The sequence below is a fragment of the Carettochelys insculpta genome, chromosome 4 (genome assembly GCF_033958435.1).
Source record: "Carettochelys insculpta isolate YL-2023 chromosome 4, ASM3395843v1, whole genome shotgun sequence".
In the NCBI taxonomy this organism is placed as follows: domain Eukaryota; kingdom Metazoa; phylum Chordata; order Testudines; family Carettochelyidae; genus Carettochelys; species Carettochelys insculpta.
The window spans coordinates 114123170-114141618 of NC_134140.1; the positions used below are offsets into that span (position 1 = coordinate 114123170).

The window sequence follows — 18449 nt, forward strand, 5'->3', positions numbered from 1 at the left end:
CAATACAAACAGCAATCATGTCCAGGTGGGCACATATTACTCTGTCCAGAAGGCATGCACACAGGTAACTTCAGTCATAGCAACAGTCTCATTTTCAATGAGGCAATTCCTGTGAAAGCACTTATATGTAGACGTGTGTGCTCATTAATAAATTGTTGCCTGCCTTCATAATTCTTTTGTACTGTACAGTCTGGTTCGCATTTGTGGCTGCTGTTGAAGCGCGGATAGCCACCTATATGTTCTTTCTTAGCAGTGGCACAAAAGACCCACTTTAGCTTGCTATATGAAAAGTTAAAGTCAATCAGGTATTTAATTCATGTGAACCACTGAACACTGCATAAATGCATGGATGAATGTTGAGTATCGGGGCACCTGTGGGGGAAGGATAGCACAACGGTTTGAACATGGACATCTTAAACCTAAGGTTGTGAGCTTGATCCTTAAGGGGGTAATTTAGGAATGGGGGGCAGGTGGATTTTAAAAGAAACCTTCGTGAGGAATGGTGATAGGCCCTGCTGTGAGGGTAGGGGATTGGACTCAATGGACTCTCAAAGTCCCTTCCATATATATGAGCATGTCCAAAAAAAAAACCCTGAGTATTTGTGTGAAATCTTTTTGCATTAAACTTTTAAAAGCCCCTTGCCAGCTGACAAGGAAAATCTCAAAAAGCTGAAGGTTAACATTCATCCTGCAGACTGGACAGGGTCTGCAGACCTTCTAAAGTAACCAATGTGACCTGCTTAAGGCAAAGGCCAAAGAGACATTAGAGTGTACTGCAACTGCCAGAACATGATCCTTTCTCATCCTGGAAGGAAATGTAGGCTTCCATTCTAAGGGCCAAGTTAGAGCCTCTGAATTCTTTAAGCTCGAACACTCAGGTTAGGGTCTTGAAATCCATCCAGCTCTACAGCTCCTTTTCCTGGAAGAGAGGGAATGGAGGTGTGAGAGGGGCTGCCAGGAACAGAACCACAGAGGTTTTAAATTTGCAGGATGATTGATTATATGAGGCCCCTAAATCTCTCAAGCAAACCAGCGTCTAGAAGGCTGAAAGGAAACAGGGGATTTCTCTCTGCTTTGGTTACCTTCGGAAACAGATGGATGTCTAGAGGTGCTGACTTCAGTTGGAAGCTCAGCGCTGCTAATAAGCAGGCTCTAAAACACCAAGAGAGGGGCATCTTCTCAAAGGAAATTAAAGTGACCTCTCTGAAAGTCCAGAATTTCCAATGGGAACTGGCTATTAGGACACATGCTACCAGGCCCTTGTGGAGTACATGTATGTGGAGGTTAGGGGATCAAGGTAGCTCAGTAGCACCCAGAGACTGAATCAGGCTCAGGGCTCCATTAACCATGGCCAAAACAGAACTTGTAATTGTCCCTTACTAACCTCCTCTGCTTCTCCCTCTTCGGTCAGTGGTCCTCCCTGTTACTCAAGCCTGCAGTGTAGGGAATAACTTTGACTGTTTCCTTGCTTCAGGCCTCTAGGAAATAGCCAAGACTTTACTCATTTAATTTGGTTTTATGTAAGGTAAAGGTATCAATACAAAATCCTAAGCAGCTGGTATGTCAGGGCAATTGTACAAAACATAAAAATCCAAACAAATGCCCCACACAGCAAACCCAGCAGCAGTCAAATGATAATTCAAAAGGTGCTCTACTACCCTGCCATTTATCCCCTCAAGCGAAAAACAAAAAAAAAAGACAACAAAAAAAAAAAAAAAAAAAAAAACCCTCCTTTGACCCCCCTGTATTGCTTTGGGAAGAACAACCAGCCCTTTCCAAAGATCCTGTCAAATAGATGTCTTTTGCATCTTGCTCAGAAGATCATCACATCCTGCCATTGCTTCCTTCTCAACATTTCCAAGATATGTCATCTCTTTCCTAACTTCTTATTCGAGCCTTCTTTGTATTCCACATTGGTTACCTCCATGGCCTCTTTAGTCACTTTCAGGGTCTTATGCATTAATGCTTTGCTGTGATCTTCGTTTTGCATATGTTGTCAAACAGAAGAAGGCACATATTAACAGATCAATCCAGAACTTTACAAATAAACTTTCTTGAAGAACTCTGATCTCTAGCCATGTAGATCTAAGGTACCAGAATACCAGCCCAAAAAGGGACAGCGACCACCCTTTCTGAAAGGCCTGTGAATCTAACTTTTTATTAGCGTGCTGCGCAAGCCAACTATCTGAGCCACAGCAGTGAAAGAGAATATAAAATAGAGCATTTGGCTTGATACAGGATAACTCTGGCTTCGGATGAGTTCTTTAGATCTTTTACATCTAGATAGCTCGGTCAACTCTAACCCAGATCTTAGTGTTTGGATGCCTTTGGACTCTACATGGCTGTTTTGGGCTGGGTCAGCTTTTCTGAGTCATTTGGTTTCTCTGAGTTGTAACAGAAATTTGCAACACCTGGCTACATTTGTCGATTGTTACATTTTAAGATACATTTTTGGGGGAAAAAAATTATTTCAATTTAGTTTAGCTTGTCCACATTACAGCTGGCACTGGTTGGGTCCCTCTTTTGCAGGTGCATCCATAAGACAAAGAAATGAATGGAGCTGCATAGTGAACGAAGCTAAAGTCTCTGCCACAGTGGTGTGAAAGAAGCCTGTACGGTGTTGCCTGCGATGCGGTAGTTCTTCTGTGAGTAACTTCCGTGTTTAGGGCCTGCCTGTCTGATACCTTTATATAAAATACCAAATTCAAGAATAATTGTAAAGGGGAAAATAGCAGTTGCTGCTATTCTGCTGATATAGGTATCCAAGAACTGATTTCAATGGTCCAAGACTGGGCCCTATATTCATCAGGTATGTAAAATAAAGCACAAGAGTTTCCAAAAGTGGGAAGATTTCAGACAGATGTCTGTCTTTTTCTGAACTATGTAAAACTACTTGTTAAGGGCCCTGTTCTGCAACACCTAGATGTGCATCGTATTGAATCATACTGATGGCAGTAGCATCTGAAAGCAAATGCTGTCTAAAGGATGTAACGGAGGCCTTGTCTTCACTGCATGGTGGATTGAAATGGCATGATCAATCTACTGGTTGTCCATTTATCACATCTACTGCAGAAACGATAAATCAACCTCTGATCTCACACCAGTGCTTCTCCAAAATGAGAAGAGTAGTTCGTGTTGACTGGAAAGCAGCCCCCATCAACCTTACCTACCACGGTATCTTGTGTGTAATATGTCAACTGCAGCTACACTATTTGGCTGTGTCTACACTACAAAATAACTTGAAAGTAGAACAGCTCCACGCAAAAGGCACCCTCCCTTACTTTGAAGTGGGCTTCCCCCTACTTTGAAGTTAAGCGTCTAAACACAATTAGCCCCTGCTTTGAACTAAGAGGCCAGGAAATGAGGTAAGCATGGGGATCGCATGGTCGACAAGTCCTTCTGGGCTCGCAGCCAACCGACCCCTTAAAGGGCCCCTCCCAACGCTTCAACCCTGTACATGCTCCGGACTGCCAGGCTGCAGACAGCAGCAGAGCACGTGCTGGGCAGAACAGCTGAGCAACATGCCCCCTCCCATCCTCCCTGAGGATGAGGTCCTCTCCACCCGGGTCAACCTGCTGGCCATGCTGGTCGCCCTGAGCTTTCAGTGGCATGGTTGGGTCGCCCACCAGGGACCCAGCCTGCAGGCCTTGGCCACGGCACTGCTGCCCTTCTCCCGGCCCTGCCCACCCAGTCCAGCACTGGTGGGCCTTCGGCACCACCAGTGTGTGGTGGTATCAGCTGCTGCTGGAGAACTGGGATGACAAGCGGTGGCTGAGGAACTTCAGAAGGACCCACCAGACATTTGAAGACCTCTGCCACTGGCTCGCCCCAGTCCTCCAGCAGCACGACACATGGATGCAGCCAGTGCTCCTGGTGCAGAAGAAGGTGGCCATTGCCCTGTGGAGGCTGGCCGCCCCCAACAGCCTCCGGTCCGTCAGCCACCAGTTCGGTCTCAGCAAGGCCACTGTTGGAGTGGTGATGATTGAGGTAAGTTCAGCCCCCACCATGGACCCATCTTGGGAAGAGAGCTATTGGGCAAGGGGCAGGGGAGCCTCCCAGTCAGGCATTCATGAATGTGTCATCCCTCCCCTCCTGGCTCTGCAGGTTGTCCGAGCCATCAACAGGGTGCTCCTCCCATGAGTCATGACCCTGGGGGACCTGGACGCTGCCCTTGCCGGGTTCACAGACCTGGGCTTCCCCAACTGTTTTGGAGCTCTGGATGGGACACATGGTGATTCAGGCTCCAGACCACAGTGGGAATGCCTACATTAACAGGAAGGGATATCACTCAGTGGTACTCCAGCCCCTGGTGGGCGCAAGGGGCTGTTTCCTGGATGTATGTGTGGGGTGGCCAAGCAGGGCCTGTGACACCCGGGAGTTTCAGAATTCGTGGCTGAGACGCTGAATGCAGGAGGGCACATACGTCCCCCCCATGGGAGCTCCCACTCAGGGGCATCATGATGCCCCCCTGCACCGTGCCTGATGCCGCATACCCGCTGCACCTATGGCTCTGAGGCCCTATACCAGAGGCACCACACCAACCCTGCACACCTTAAACAGTGGCCTCAAACATGCCGGGGCACAGTAGAACGGGCATTTGGGAGGCTGAAGGGGAGTTTTCACAGCCTCCTCACCAGGCTGGATGTCAGCCTCCCAAACGTCCCCTCAGTCATCATCACCTGCTGTGCCCTCCGCAACCGTGTGGAGGGTCAGTGGGAGCCCTTCATCCAGGGCTGGGCCGCGGAACCAGGGGTTGGCTATGAACAGCCGCCCACTGCCCCTTGCTGCAAGACACAGAGGGATGAGGTCAGGGTCTGGGACGCCTTGTGCCAGGCCTTCACGCAGGGCCTGCCCTGACCCACCCAGCCACAATCCGCACTACGGGCCCTCCCACTTCCCCATCCCTCATGCTCCCCGCATCACCACTCTCCCACCAAGCACCAGGGACATGGGGTTAGAGTAGGAACAAGATACTTCAGTATTGGGGTAATAAACTTCTTTTGCAAAATCAAACAGAACAGTGTGTGAAACTAGTTATAGTGTACGGGGGTGGACGGTCCACAGGAGGGAGGTGGGGGGTAGGTGAGGGGACTGAACTGGGAAAGGTCTAGATGGGGGAAGGCTCAGTCACCCAGTGGTGTCAGGGGACCGCGAGCCGCGTCGGCCACAGTTGCCCCTGCAGGGCTGTGATGGGGTCAGGACCGCAGGGAGGTAGGGCTGGGGCAATAGTGCCATGGGCTTGGCCTCTGCAGGGTGTGTGTGGGGAACCACTGGGGCTGGGCCAGGTGTGAACAACTTGGCCAGCAGCCACTGGGCCAGCTCCAGACGGACAGACGGTGACAGGTCCGCCAGGAGGTGGGTGGCTGCCAGAGGGGTGGCTGTTGCGGGGTGGCTCCAGGCCAGGCTGGTGAAGGGGCAGGCGGTTGGGCAAGGCGGGTGGCCAAGACCTTGGTCACGGCATCCAGGCTGCCAGCCAGCCACACCGACACATCCTGCTTCATCACCAACCAGTCCTGGAGCACTCCAGTCATCTCCCGCATGACCTACCAGTTAGCGTCTGCCTCCTCATGCCTCCAGTGCCGTCTGCAGGAGGTCCTGCCACGGCCCTGGGGAGATGCAGGCTGGGGAGATGGGGCAGCCTCCTGGCCCCCTGCGACTCTGGCCTGCTCTGGTGTGCTGTGGTGCCTTCCTGATGGTGAACCTGTGGAGACAGAAAGGGACGGGGGGCAGCCCGTTAGTGCTGGGTCCCAACCACGGGGGGGCCAGGGCCCCCGCTCTCTTTGCCCCCACCCTGCCCCCAGCCACCTGATGAGTCCTGTGGGATCCTGGGTGCCCACAGGTTCCCACCTGGCAAGTGTCAGTCCATGTTCCCTTCTCCTCCCCTCTCCCCAGGTGTGTAGGCTACAGGGCTGTTTGAGTGGGCCCCCTCCACATCCCTGGTGACATCTCACTTATCCCATACATACCGTCTGCGACATCCTGGGGCTCAGGCAAGGCTCGGCTGGAGGGGACTCGGCTTGGTGTCCCAGAAGGGAGGGCAATGACAAGGGTTCCATTGCTGGAGCCCTCGTCATCGCCCTCGGTCTCAGTTGACCGTTCCCCATGCAGGGGGCTTGTGATCCCGGAGAGGTCTACGTTGTCCTTGCTGTCCACGGGGGGTGGGGGTGTCCACCATGTGCTCTGGGGTGGCCACCTCCTTCGGCCCCAGGAGCCCATGCAGCTCCTGATAGCGGGCACAGTGGACAGGCCATGCCCCGGACTGGCTGGCAGTATCGCGGGCCTTGATGTAGGTCTGCCTCAGTTCCTTCACTTTGATGTGGATGCTGCTGCTGGAGTGGTTGGGGCAGCCTCAGGTGGCGAGGCCACCGGCCAGCCAAAGGCCTCTGAATTCCTCTGCCAGAGAGCGAGGAGGGTCCCCTCCTGGCATGGCCCTTGCCTGTGTGATGTGAGCCCTCGGACTCCTCATCCAGGGCACCCGGGGGACAGGGGAGTCCTGGTGTTCTGCCATGGTGGGTAGGGGGTGCAGAGATGGGCTGGTGCTTTGAGCAGGGGCAATCCGAGTGGAAGCTCATGTTGCCCCTCTTTGTGGCACAGTCTCAGCTTCCTGCCTGGGGTTGCCGGGGAGCTGTTGCCTTTAAGGTGGTTGGCAGGGACCATAGAGCCCTGCCTGGGCTGGCCAGAGTGTCTCCATCCTCCAGAAGGGGCCGCCTCTTTGGCGGACTCTTTACTTCGGAGTAAGGTGTTCAGAGCATCTAAGCACACTTAACTTCAAAGTTACATTGTGAAGTAAGCCAGTACTCCATTCCCAGGAATGGAGTGGTGATTTCGAAGATAGCCTCCCTTACTTGGAAGTTAATTTTGAAGTAAGGGAAAGTGTGTGTAGATGCTCTGCAGGCTGCTTTGAAGTAGCAGCTTACTTCGAAGTTAACTTTGAAGTAAGTTTGTAGTGTAGACGCAGTCTTTGTGTAGCTGAAGTATTTTGGTGCATGTCACTTAGCGAAGACTTAATGTCAAAATGATGGAGAACTTAAAAACCAGGTGGTAACAGACAGCAAATCCTAGCAATGCTTGAATCTGGTGATATGCTATACAAAAAAGAGCTCTCAACAAGGCCTGTAGCTATTTCCATTGCTTCACACTGACTCAACAGACATCATTGGTTTCTAAGTCACAGGAGGCAATCCTGGAATTTTATTATAAATTGGCTGTAGTGGAACTGGACAGAACCCTTACATTGCTGCTTTACCCTCTTTTCACTGTATACTGTAGAGAGGATTAAAAGTACTACTTTCTTCTGGCTTGTTAGTCTGTTGGGAAGTTGCATGAATGAAAAATTTCCTTGCTTCTGTTTCTACTCCTGTACACATACATTCCGAATAAAATCCTATGTGAGAATATGAATTGGGGCCAGATGGTTTGCCTGTTTATAAAGAGACATGAGCTGAGGAGGAAATGCTTGGATATGGATTAGTTTTGAGCTAGAGTTTGAGTTCAGGTTCACCACAGCCAACATGTTTTTGGCCTCAAATGTCAACAAAAAATAAAAAACAACCCTCACTAGAGCAACTGTTTGCATGAGACATCTGGCATGTAGGACTGAAGACTCAAGGGCACATATCTGTAGAGCAGAGATGCAGGCAGAGATACAAATTTTATATCTACAAAAATGAGCTGTGGATAGCTGCACCACATCTGTGGATGCAGATTCTTGTGGAGATCAGCAGCTTCACAGGGCTCTGTATATCAGCACCACAGCTAGAAAACAGTTCCCTTCCAGCTTTGGATCTGATCTTCTGACTGGAGCAATAGCAAAGGTCTCACGGTGAAGATGAAAATCCAACCCTCGCCCCACCCTGTATGTTGTAAGAGGATTGGTTCTGAGGTTCTGTGTTTGTCCCATGGATAGTTCTTTCTTCTAATGATTCAGGCCTTTTTTCCCTGGCTGCCTAGAGGTGAAGGAATTGTTGTAATTCCCTCTAAGGGGGTGAGAGAGTGAAGCTGTGTACAGCATATGCTCTGTCTGTACACGGCTTTAAGTATAGCTACATGGAGCACTGTTGCACACGTAAGGAGAGCTGAAGCTGGGCAGTGATTGGCCAAAGGAAGAGCAGGGGCTGCTGGTTTCCCTGCTGTGAAGATTTACTGACCTTTGTCTCCCATTTGATGGAGAAGTGCAGAGCCACTGGAGTTAGTGCAGTCTCTGAGTTTCAGGAAGACCTGTGAAGCCATTCTTTAGCAAATAGGAAAACGTTCTTGTGCCTGACTCTCATGGAGATCCTTAGTACACAAGGTGCCTGCTTATACTGTACTTGGATGTGTCCCTTAACGAGTGACTGCTGTTAAACACAATGGCCGTGTTTACACTGGCCCAAAACTTTGAAATAAGCATGCAAATGGCCATTTCGAAGATTACTAATGAGGTGCTGCAATGCATATTCAGTGCCTCATTAGCATGCCACCAGCCGCAGATCTTCAAAATTGCCGCATTTTGCTCCTGCACAGCTTATCCAGAGGGGGGCCCCTTTCGAAAGGACCCTGCCAACTTCCAAATCCCCTTATTCCTCTCAGCTGAGGGGAATAAGGGGATTTTGAAGTTGGCAGGGTCCTTTCGAAAAGGAGCCCCGTGTAGCCGCAGTGAGCCACGTGTGTTCGAAAGCTTTCAAAGTGCCGGGGCCGGAAGTGTGTGAATGCTAATGAGGCGCTGAATAGTCAGTTCAGCAGCTCGTTAGTATTCTTCCATTTGGCCATTAGCATTGTCATTTTGAAGGTTTGGCCAAGTGTGACCACAGCCAATATGTCATTATGAATATGTAGATTTCTAAAGGCTGCAACTCACTACCTTACCTTGCAGGCACAGAAAAGTAGCTCCACAAGGTGAGCAAAGTCCATTCTCCTACCACTCTCTTTCCAACCAGGAGCTATGAAATGTTGCTAGAAAACTGTCAGCTTCTTCAAGTCCACAATGTTTATTGACTAATTGCGGAACTTTTGAAGCCTGTAGATAGGCTGTGTTAGCTTGACCTGGGAGAGAGTTTAATGATGTTTGGGGTCAATTTGCAGTCAGCAAAGAATTCCATCTGAGACATTTACTGCACTTCCCAGCTGAGCTGCAGTGTATCCTTTCAAGGGCAAGGTTCTCTTCTGTAGGGAGAGGGAGAAGGAACACTCCATATTTTCTGGCCAAGTTGCAGTGCATAGACAGCTCAAACCACTTGTAAAGCATGAAGGCCCATCAGCTCCAAGCTAAAGCTTGTCCCGTGAAAAAATGACTTTGAAAAACCACTGAATCCATTCTCTCCTCACTGAGCCCTAAGGCTGGGCCGTGAGGGGGGTTGCAAGCTGTCTAACCTCACAAACCCAAACACCCTTGCCCTGCCTCTTGCTCAACCCTTTTCCCAGGCCAAGCCCCCGCCCCACTCGTTCCATCACCCCTCCCTCTGTCACAGGTTCCCTGCCCCCCATACGCACTCTCATTCACTGGCATGGGACAACGGGTTGGGGTGGGGGCTCTGGGCTGAGGAGCATGGGAGGGGGTTCTGGGCTGAGCCTGGGGCAGAGGTTAGGGAGTAGGTTCTGGGAGGGAGGCTGGGTACAGTGGGGAGTTCATGGCTAGAGCAGAGGGAGGTGCAGAAGTAGGTGATGGGTGTGGGCTCCAGCTGGGTGGCACTTACCTTGGACATCTCAGAGTTCTACTTGGCTGTGCATTGGGGTTAAGACAGGATCCCTGCCTTCCCCGGCCCTATACTGCTCCCAGAGCCCCACCATATCCCTGTGGCCCCCTAAGCAAATGGACCAGCTCTGTGCACGTCCCCTTCCTGCATCCACCATCCTCAGAGCTCCCCTTGGCTGCAGTTCTTACCCAATGGGACTTGAGGAGTTAGTGCTTGCTGCGGGGCCAGTGTGCAGAGACCCCTCCTATCCCTCCTCCAGGGGCTGCAGGTATGTGCCAGCTGCTTATGGGAATAGCATGGGGGCAGGGCAGGCAATGAGCCCTGCTGCATCACTGGAGGCTGATCTCCTGGTTTGGCTTCAGGAGCCTCTAGGAGATCAAGTCTGGTTCTGGGAGACTGGAAGGGTTGGCAACCTTAGTGGTGCAGTGTACACCAATGCTAAAGCCAAAAACCCCTGAAAGGAGGGATCCAAGTGCCATAGATCACAGCCAGTCACACACTCCGCTCTGCTCCTGTTCCTGCTCCAGATTGCAAGCTGCTCCACTGCTCCACATGGACAGGCTCTGCCTGCAGTGGCCCTGAAGTTAGCACAGCCCTATGCATGAACCTCCACACTCCAGGTGTCCCTAATCTGGGAACTCCTGTGGTGAGGTGGATGAAGTGGCTCTGTGTGCTCTGCCCCCAGTTGGGAGAATGGCAGCACCCAGAGCCACTTCCCCTGAGGCTTTTCCTCACTGCTCCCATAGCAGTGTCCTCGTGCCTGGGAGCAGCAGAGAACGCAGAGCCACGTGTACCACCAGGAGAGGGGCACCACATCAGTGCCCTCCTGCACTCGGCAAAATCTTTGATCTGGCATATCCTGCTTTCCAGGGTTGCTGGATTAAAGAGGCTCAAATGTACTTTTGCTGTGATATGCAACTAGCCCAAGGCAGCACTTAGATCCCTCGGAAAGGGGAGAAATCCCCATTGAGCCCGAAGAAAGCAACGCTGCCTCGGGCTGCATCATTTGGTGAGTACGGCTCAGCTGCTGCAATTCTGTAGTGGTGCAGGCCCATTACTGCAGCTCTCCCTGGCTCCTCTCCCATCACATGCCTGCAACAGATTTTTTTTTATCGGGGTGGGAATAATGGCTATATGGTGTAGGGGGGAAAATCCAGAGCCCAGTAACTTTGCCTCTGTCACACAGTGCAGTGGCAGGGCTAGGAGGGCACAGACACCCATAGTACTTAACTTTTTCATTATTTCTATTAGACTGAAACACTAACATCTCCATCCCTTGAGGTTTTTAAGTCCCGGCTTGACAAGTTCCTGGCTGGGATGACTTAGTGGGGGTTGGTCCTGCGTGAAGCAGGGGGCTGGACGCGATGACCTCCTGAGGTCCCTTCCAGCCCTATGATTCTCCGAGTCTATAATAAATCCAAAGAAACAAACTAGTGAATAACTCCGCACCAGCCCACTCAGTTGTGCCTTGTTATATCAGGGGTCTCCCAAATTCAAGGAAGTGCCCACAGACACAAATTAAAACCATGGCCCTGATCCTGCACTGTGTAACATGGGAGGACTTTTTACATTTGCATGTGAACCCCGGTTAATACCAAACAGCTCCTGGCGTGCACAGGAGTCTACTGGAATTCCTCCGGCCCCAGTTCTGTATTGTGAATACGCAGGCCTGCCAACCATGGTGTGGGAGGAGGGACATGGGGAACGGAGCACCAGCAGACAACTGCTCCAGATCCCAGCAGTACAAAAAGGCCTGGAGCTCCCAGCCACTATTACTGCAGCAGCAGTGGCAGCCAGAACCCCCGGGCCTTTAAATAATTGCTGCTGCCCCACGTGGTGCACTCCAAGCAACACTGAGGGCTGGGGGCGGGGGGGCGGTGCAAGCAGAGGGCTGGCTACCCCTGCCAGGGTGAGGGACAGGCCGTCCCCTTTCCCTGGGGTCTGGCAAGGCTGTCGGCCCCTCTGTGTAACACACAATGCTAGGAGCAAGGACTGTTTCCATGGCTTTCCAACAGAATGGGCTTCTAAGGACTAATCTACACTAATGCAGAAGATCGACCCACTTAGGGTCAATCTTCTGGGGTGTGATTTCACTTGTGTGCAAAATCAAGCTCTCAGGGGGTCAAAGTCAACCCCGGCGCTCTTGCAAGAGATGAGGAGTAAGGAAAGCTTACAGGAGAAACTCTCCCCTCAACCTTTCCCCGTTAGGACAGACAAGTTAGCTGAGCGTAGATATGTAGCTTTTTAGCTACACAATTGGCGTAGCTAAAATCACATATCTGCAGTCAACTTCTATGTCCAGTATAAATATAACGTTAGAATCAATTTCTGCTTAATTTGACCAGTGTTAAATCCAGAATAATTTAATTGAAGCCCTTATATTAAATGTTTCTGGTTTCAACAGCTGTTTATAAAGGTTTAGAAACTCCATATCAACATTTTAGTTTAAACTGGAAAAAACCTGATTCTGCCTCATCTTGGGACCGCTACTACTTTTGACAAGGGAATTTCCTAAAACTACAGGTGAACAGAAAAGTTGTCCCAAATCTCCTTATCCATACATGTGAGGAGGCTCCTTAGCTGGCTCATTTCCTTGAACTATGAAAGACTAGTCCTAAGTGGTCTCCTGTTGTTCAGTGCCCTGCAGTGGCAACATTTTTGAGTTGAGGGAGAGGTGAATAAAGGAGGAAGGGTGTGGAGATACAGCTAAACTTTCTTTGGATTATATTTCTTCTCAGATTTTTTTGCTGTTGTTGTTTAAACCCAGTATTTTCAGGTTAATTTTTCCCTCTCCTACTGCCACATTTTTCTTCCGTTAATAAAAGCCATGTAACTAAGTTAAATAACCAAATAAAACCTGGGAACCCAAACCATACTGAATCTTCAGGACCTCCTACCTGTGTATAACACACAAACACATATTCCACCTTTGTAAAGTGTGCATGTGTATTGTGTGTTTGTATAAAATAGACCAAGCGTTTATATATCCCTTTTCAACCACAGATCTCAAAGAGTTTTACAAATCATTCAGTAACATCACCCCAGATGATGGGCAAAATGGGTGAGAAAATATTGACAAAGGATAAACAAAAGAAATGAGCGAGAGAGAGATTTACTCTTTAAAAACGTGCCCTGCTCACCAGTCATAAAGCAGCTAGGATGATATAATATTTCAACACTAGGGGGCTGCTTTGTACAATCTAACCATTTCTAGGGCCCTTACCAAACTCCCTAGCATAGTGTGCAGGCTCTGTGAAATACATTGCATTCAGAGGCTCACAAGCACTCTGTGGAATGTTTTATGCCCCACAGTAAGTACTATAGCACACATTGAAATGAGAAGTTGTAAGACCTTGATCATCAGGTGAGAGATGGCAGATTTTAAAAAAATAGAAATAACTGAAATGCGACAAATTCCAAATTTCTTAAATTAAAAGTTCATAGAGTGAGTTTTTGGGGCTGTCTTCATTTACTATTCCCCGTCCCCACATGCTTGCATGGTTTACTTGCCTCAGGTATAGATTCAGGATATTACTGAGTGTCTGTATTGGTCTTAAGCTTTTTCATCCACCCCTTCATTCCAAGCCCACCGTTTGCCATTTAGAAGCCCTTCCTGCATAGAAATTGCAAATATCACAGTTGTCCTTCCTGAACACTGGAATAGCTCTTCATAACCAGCTGCAAAGGAGTGTGACATTATGACACATTTCCCTTCTCCTCCCCAGAGGGTGAAATACTGCCTCCAGCCCCCATGATTTCAGCCCCAGATGATTTGAGAAGTGAAAGTTCTGAGTGGACTCCCAGACTTGGGTGTCCTATATGGCAGATTATTGAGTCTGACTGGCTCTGTTCCCCATTCTAACTGATTGAAAATCCATGCTGTAATGTAATCTGAACACTCTCCTCTCCCCCAGAAGATATTCTGTTTTAGTTATAACTAGCACTTAAAATTGCATATCTATTTATAGGTGTTCACTGGTATGGTAATTATCACTGTTAGTGAACAGTTTAACCTCCACGTACTATAGTTTGCATTATTATATATGGCTTATGAAACAACCATTTCTTAAGACTTTGTAGAAGTTATTCTGCATATTATCTCCAGTGAATCCCATACTATGTGTGTCTGAATATAGTCTGGTTTTGCTAGGCTTACCTTCAAATTATCTACCTTCAATTCACGGTTTAATAATAGAAAAAGTAATCAAGATACAATTGCAATCCAAAACCAAAATAATTTCAGTAAATTGAAGTAATGGATGTATATTTACCATCTTAATTAAAAAAAACGAGAACTCTAAACACCAAATACTACAAAAGCTGGGGATTTAAAATTAAGGTTACTTTAAAAGAAAATGGGAGTATTGAAAATATAGAATTAAGGACATCTGAACAGTCACTCTGCATGTTCTCCAGCATGCTGCTTGTACCACTCTATCTGTGCTTCACCACACTTCCACCCTGAACACTTGAAGGAAGAGCCTTATTCATTTGGCTTAATATGTACTTTTAGAGCTTTGCAGTCAGAGCTACAGACTGCTTCAAATCACTTTATTTGTACAATTTGCCTGAGGAGACAACTGATTTAAAAAAAAGCTTCAGTTTTGTATGTGCATGTGTGATAGCTAAATGTGATTACTCCACATCCATGTCATAAGCAACCCAATCTTTGGTCTGGTTGGTAAGGGGTTTAGAACCCAGCTACAATCTCTATTCATGTATGGTAAATCTTACATAATGTTAAGACTTTTACTTTTGCAATGTGTCTACTTTTTTGGAGTTATCCTGACAGAGCACTCAGAAAGTGGCTGAAATATGTAGCAATCCAATTTTTTTTGTAATGATGGTTTATGGCATTATAGAAGGTAGCAACCGTTCCTTGTACAAGCTGAACATCTCTCATCCAACACCCTCAGGTCCTGACCAATGCCAAAGCAGAGAATTTGCCAAACCACAGGAAATTAATATTCTCTAGCAGCACTGCCAACACTTCCACTGCTTACTGGAATGTCTTAGAAGACATTTAGGGGTAAATTACAAAAATAACAGCCCAAAACACTAAGAGCCAGGACTGGTGGCTGTAAGCAAACTTTATGGGACAGCAGGAAACTTGGCCACATCCATAAGTGAACATCCGGCTAATTAAAATCATGACAGATCATGGATGTTGTCAGACCAGAGAGTACTGGACTAGAAAGAACAAGAAGTCCTGTGGCACCTTATAGACTAACAGATATTTTGGAGCATAAATTTCTGTGGGCAAAAACCGGCTTCATCAGATGCATGGGTGGGGGGGTTCCAGAGTCTATAAGGTGCCACAGGACTTCTCGTTGTTTTTGAAGATACAGACTAACTTGGCTACCCCTCTGGACTGGAAAGGTTCAACTTGTAGCATGAACTAATAGTGCACTTCTATACAAATAGCACAATACTGTACAATGTTTCTAACAAGGCAGCACACATACCTTTCACCAGCACACATTTCCCAATTACCAGTTCTTGTATGGTATAACAGCCACACTGAGTCAGACCAAAGATCCATCTAGCCCAGTATGCTCTGACAGTGGCCAATGAGAGGGTATTCAGAGGGAATGAAGAAAATAGCTCCTAGCTTCTGATGAACAGATGCTAGAGACACCATCCCTGCCCATCCTGGCTAATAACCACTGATGTGCCTATCTTCCATGAACTTACCTAGTTATTTTTCAATCCTGTTGTAGTCTTGGCCTTTGCAACATCCTGTGACAAAGAGTTCCACAGGTTTACTGTGTGAAAAAATCCTTCACAGGGTTGTTTTAAACCTCCTACCTATTAACTTCAGCTGGTGAGCCCTAGTACTTGCGTTATGAGAAGCAGAGCTGGCCCCCTGGGGCCTGGTTGGTGCGCAGGGCCCAAGGAGACACAGTGACAGCTGGACCTAGCTGGTGGGCAGTGGATGCTATAGTCAATTTGAGCATTGGACCCTGAAGGCATTGGGCCTGAGGCACCCACCTTACTCAGCTTCCACCCTTCCCCAAAGGCCAGGCCTGATGAGAAATAAATAACACTTCCTCACTTACTTTCGTTACCAGCCATGCTTTTATTGATTTCTATCACATCCTTCCTTAATTATCTCTTTTCCAAGATGAAAAATCTTATTAATCTCTCTCAGATGGAAGCTGCTTCATGTGCCTAATCTCTCACCCGCTTTTTTTTTTTTTAATACCTTTGCCAGTTTCAGTGTATCTTTTGAGATGGAGGAACCCCATCCGCATGCAGCATTCAAGACGTGGGCATGCCATAGATTTACATAGAGGACACATGATATGCCTAATGATTCCCAACATCCCATTTGCTTTTTTGACTGCCATTGCACATGGAGTGTATGTTTTCAGAGAACCATCCATAGTGACTCCACGATCTCTTTCTTGAGTGGTAACAGCTGTTTTAGACCCCATCATTTTATATGTATACAATAAACCCTCAAAATGCATGATTTCACGTTGCGCTAACTCCTATTAACATGAGTTAAGTGCAACTCAAAATCCTGCTCCCCCTGACCCCATGCGGCCCCGGGTCAATGCCCCCCACTTCAAATCCCCACAGCCTGGCTCACCTCCCGCGCATAGCTCCAGCTCACCCACCCCACCCCCGCAGATGGCACTGACTCACCACCCCCAGCCCTGGTTCAATCCCCCCGCCAGCCCTGGTTCAACACTGCACAGCCCTGGTTCAAGACCCCCCTGGCCCTGGTGTAATGCCCCCCCCACAACCGGCCCCGTGGCCCAGCTCACCACTCAAGCACAGCTCCAGCTCACACCCCTGCGTGTAGCTCCTGCTCGCCGCCCGTCCCAGTTCAGTCCCCCCAGCCCCAGTTCAACCCTGCCGCATGCAGCTCCAGTCCATCCCCTCCCACATGGCCCTGGCTCAACTCCACCCCACAGCTCCAACCCACCACCAGGCTTAACCTTCCCCAGCTGCCTCCCCCACCCCCAGGACTTACCTTTCAAAAGAGCTGCATGTGCTCCTGCTACTTCCCTGGCTGCAGAACTGGCTGTGTTCCACTGGGGAAAAAGCCGCCCCCCAACTGACACAGAATTCCAGTTACACGAGGATGCATGGGATTACGACCCTCGCGTAACTCGAGGCACTACCATACAAGGAGACAAAGCGGCAGTTGCCCTGGGCTCAGTAATTTAAAAGGGCCTAGGACTCCAGACTGCTGCTATTACAGCCCCATGTGGTGCAGACTAGGGGGCAATGAGGGTGGGCTGCTCTAGCTCCGCCCCTTCCACCTGAGGCCCTGCCCCTTCTTGGGGCCCAGAGCTGAGTCTTCCCCCATGTTGTTCAGGACCCAGCAAAGTTCCTCACCAGCCTTGTGTGTATAGATGAGATTATGGTTTCCAATCTGTTTTACTTTGTATTTACCAACACTGAATTTCATCTGCTATTTTGTTGCCCAGTCACTCAGTTTTGAGAGATTCTTTTGTAACTCTTCTCAATCTGCTCTGGACTTAACCAGCTCGAGTAGTTTACATCTTTTGCAAAATTTGCTGCCTCGCTTATTCCTTTTTCCAGATCATTTATGAAGATGATGAATAGGACTGGTCCCAGTACAGACCACCTCAGGGACACCACTTTTTGCCTTTTTCCATTCTGAAAACTGATCATTTACTTCTACTCATTATTTCCTATCAATTAACCCATTACTGCTCCATGAGAGGCAGAGTTAAGGGTGCTGCAATGATCCTAACTCTGCATTTCCATTTATAAAGGGTGACTTTAACTTAGTATTTCCTGTCTAAATGTCTGTTTTGCGGGAAATAGCCTGTGAAAGACTCTTTCTCCTGTAAATTTCTGTAAAGAGCAGAGGACACAAAAAGTTAAAATCGCCTTTTAAAAAATCTTTACTACCAGATGGATATTTCTACTACTATTTTTTTAACCTGGAAATTTCATAATTGCTCAGGGAGTCATTTTGCAAACTCTGCCAGAATTCTAACCACAGATCCTTCTCTGTCAGCTGTAAAATCTACTCTGCCACAAACTGTTCCACTCCATGCCTGGACCTCTAACTGATGTTGCAGGGAATAATGCATCTATCTTCTGCAGGGCAGGGTCCTCAGCTGGCTCAGGATGGTCTCTAGTGGGAATGGTTGGAGGTTGAAGGGACTGTAGCAGGCTGGTTTGTTCCATTCATTTATCTGCCTCTTCCCAGAGACTAGTATTTTGATTCCTCTTCCTATACAAAAATGGTGTCATTTCCCACTTATGTCTTAACCTTATGCTTCTTCCATTGAGCATCTGACTATTAATTACATTTCCATGTTATTAATGGAAGGCCAGACAAAATAATCTGTTTGGTGCCAAAAACATCTCCCTTTGAGAGAGATACTGAAGATATACAGATCTTAACAGCTGTTTGGTTGGTTGTCTTTTTTTAACTTTAATAACCCCTACCTAGTACGCAGCCTTTTTCAGTGCTAGTGGTCCCTCTCCTCGAAGGATTCTTTTGCTACAGACTAAAGTTTCTGTAAGAAGAGGGGCGGATAGAGTCCAGATTCAAGGAAATCTGTTGAAACACTGTCCATCGATAAAAATGTAGTCTTCTGCTTCACATAAGCCAGTCAGTGAACACTTCAATGGCGTGGGCCATTCTGTTAAAGACCTAAGAATTTGTGTCTTAGAACAAAGAGATTCTAAAAACAGATTACATAGAGAAAGTTGTAAAGTGGAATTCTTATTGAAATTGGACACAGTAACACCTAGCATGAACAGAGACAACAATTACCTCAGGCA

At 48.1% G+C, this 18449-nt stretch overlaps 1 long non-coding RNA gene across 1 annotated transcript in view; it reads right to left on the minus strand.

The window, feature by feature from the left end:
* Positions 1 to 18449, minus strand: part of LOC142012769 (uncharacterized) — a 23294-nt gene continuing 4845 nt past the window's right edge. The window contains exons 2-3 of the long non-coding RNA XR_012645460.1: positions 5548 to 5701; positions 1 to 919 (exon numbers count right to left, since the gene is read on the minus strand). This is a non-coding gene — a long non-coding RNA (uncharacterized LOC142012769). The remainder of the gene's footprint in view (positions 920 to 5547; positions 5702 to 18449) is intronic.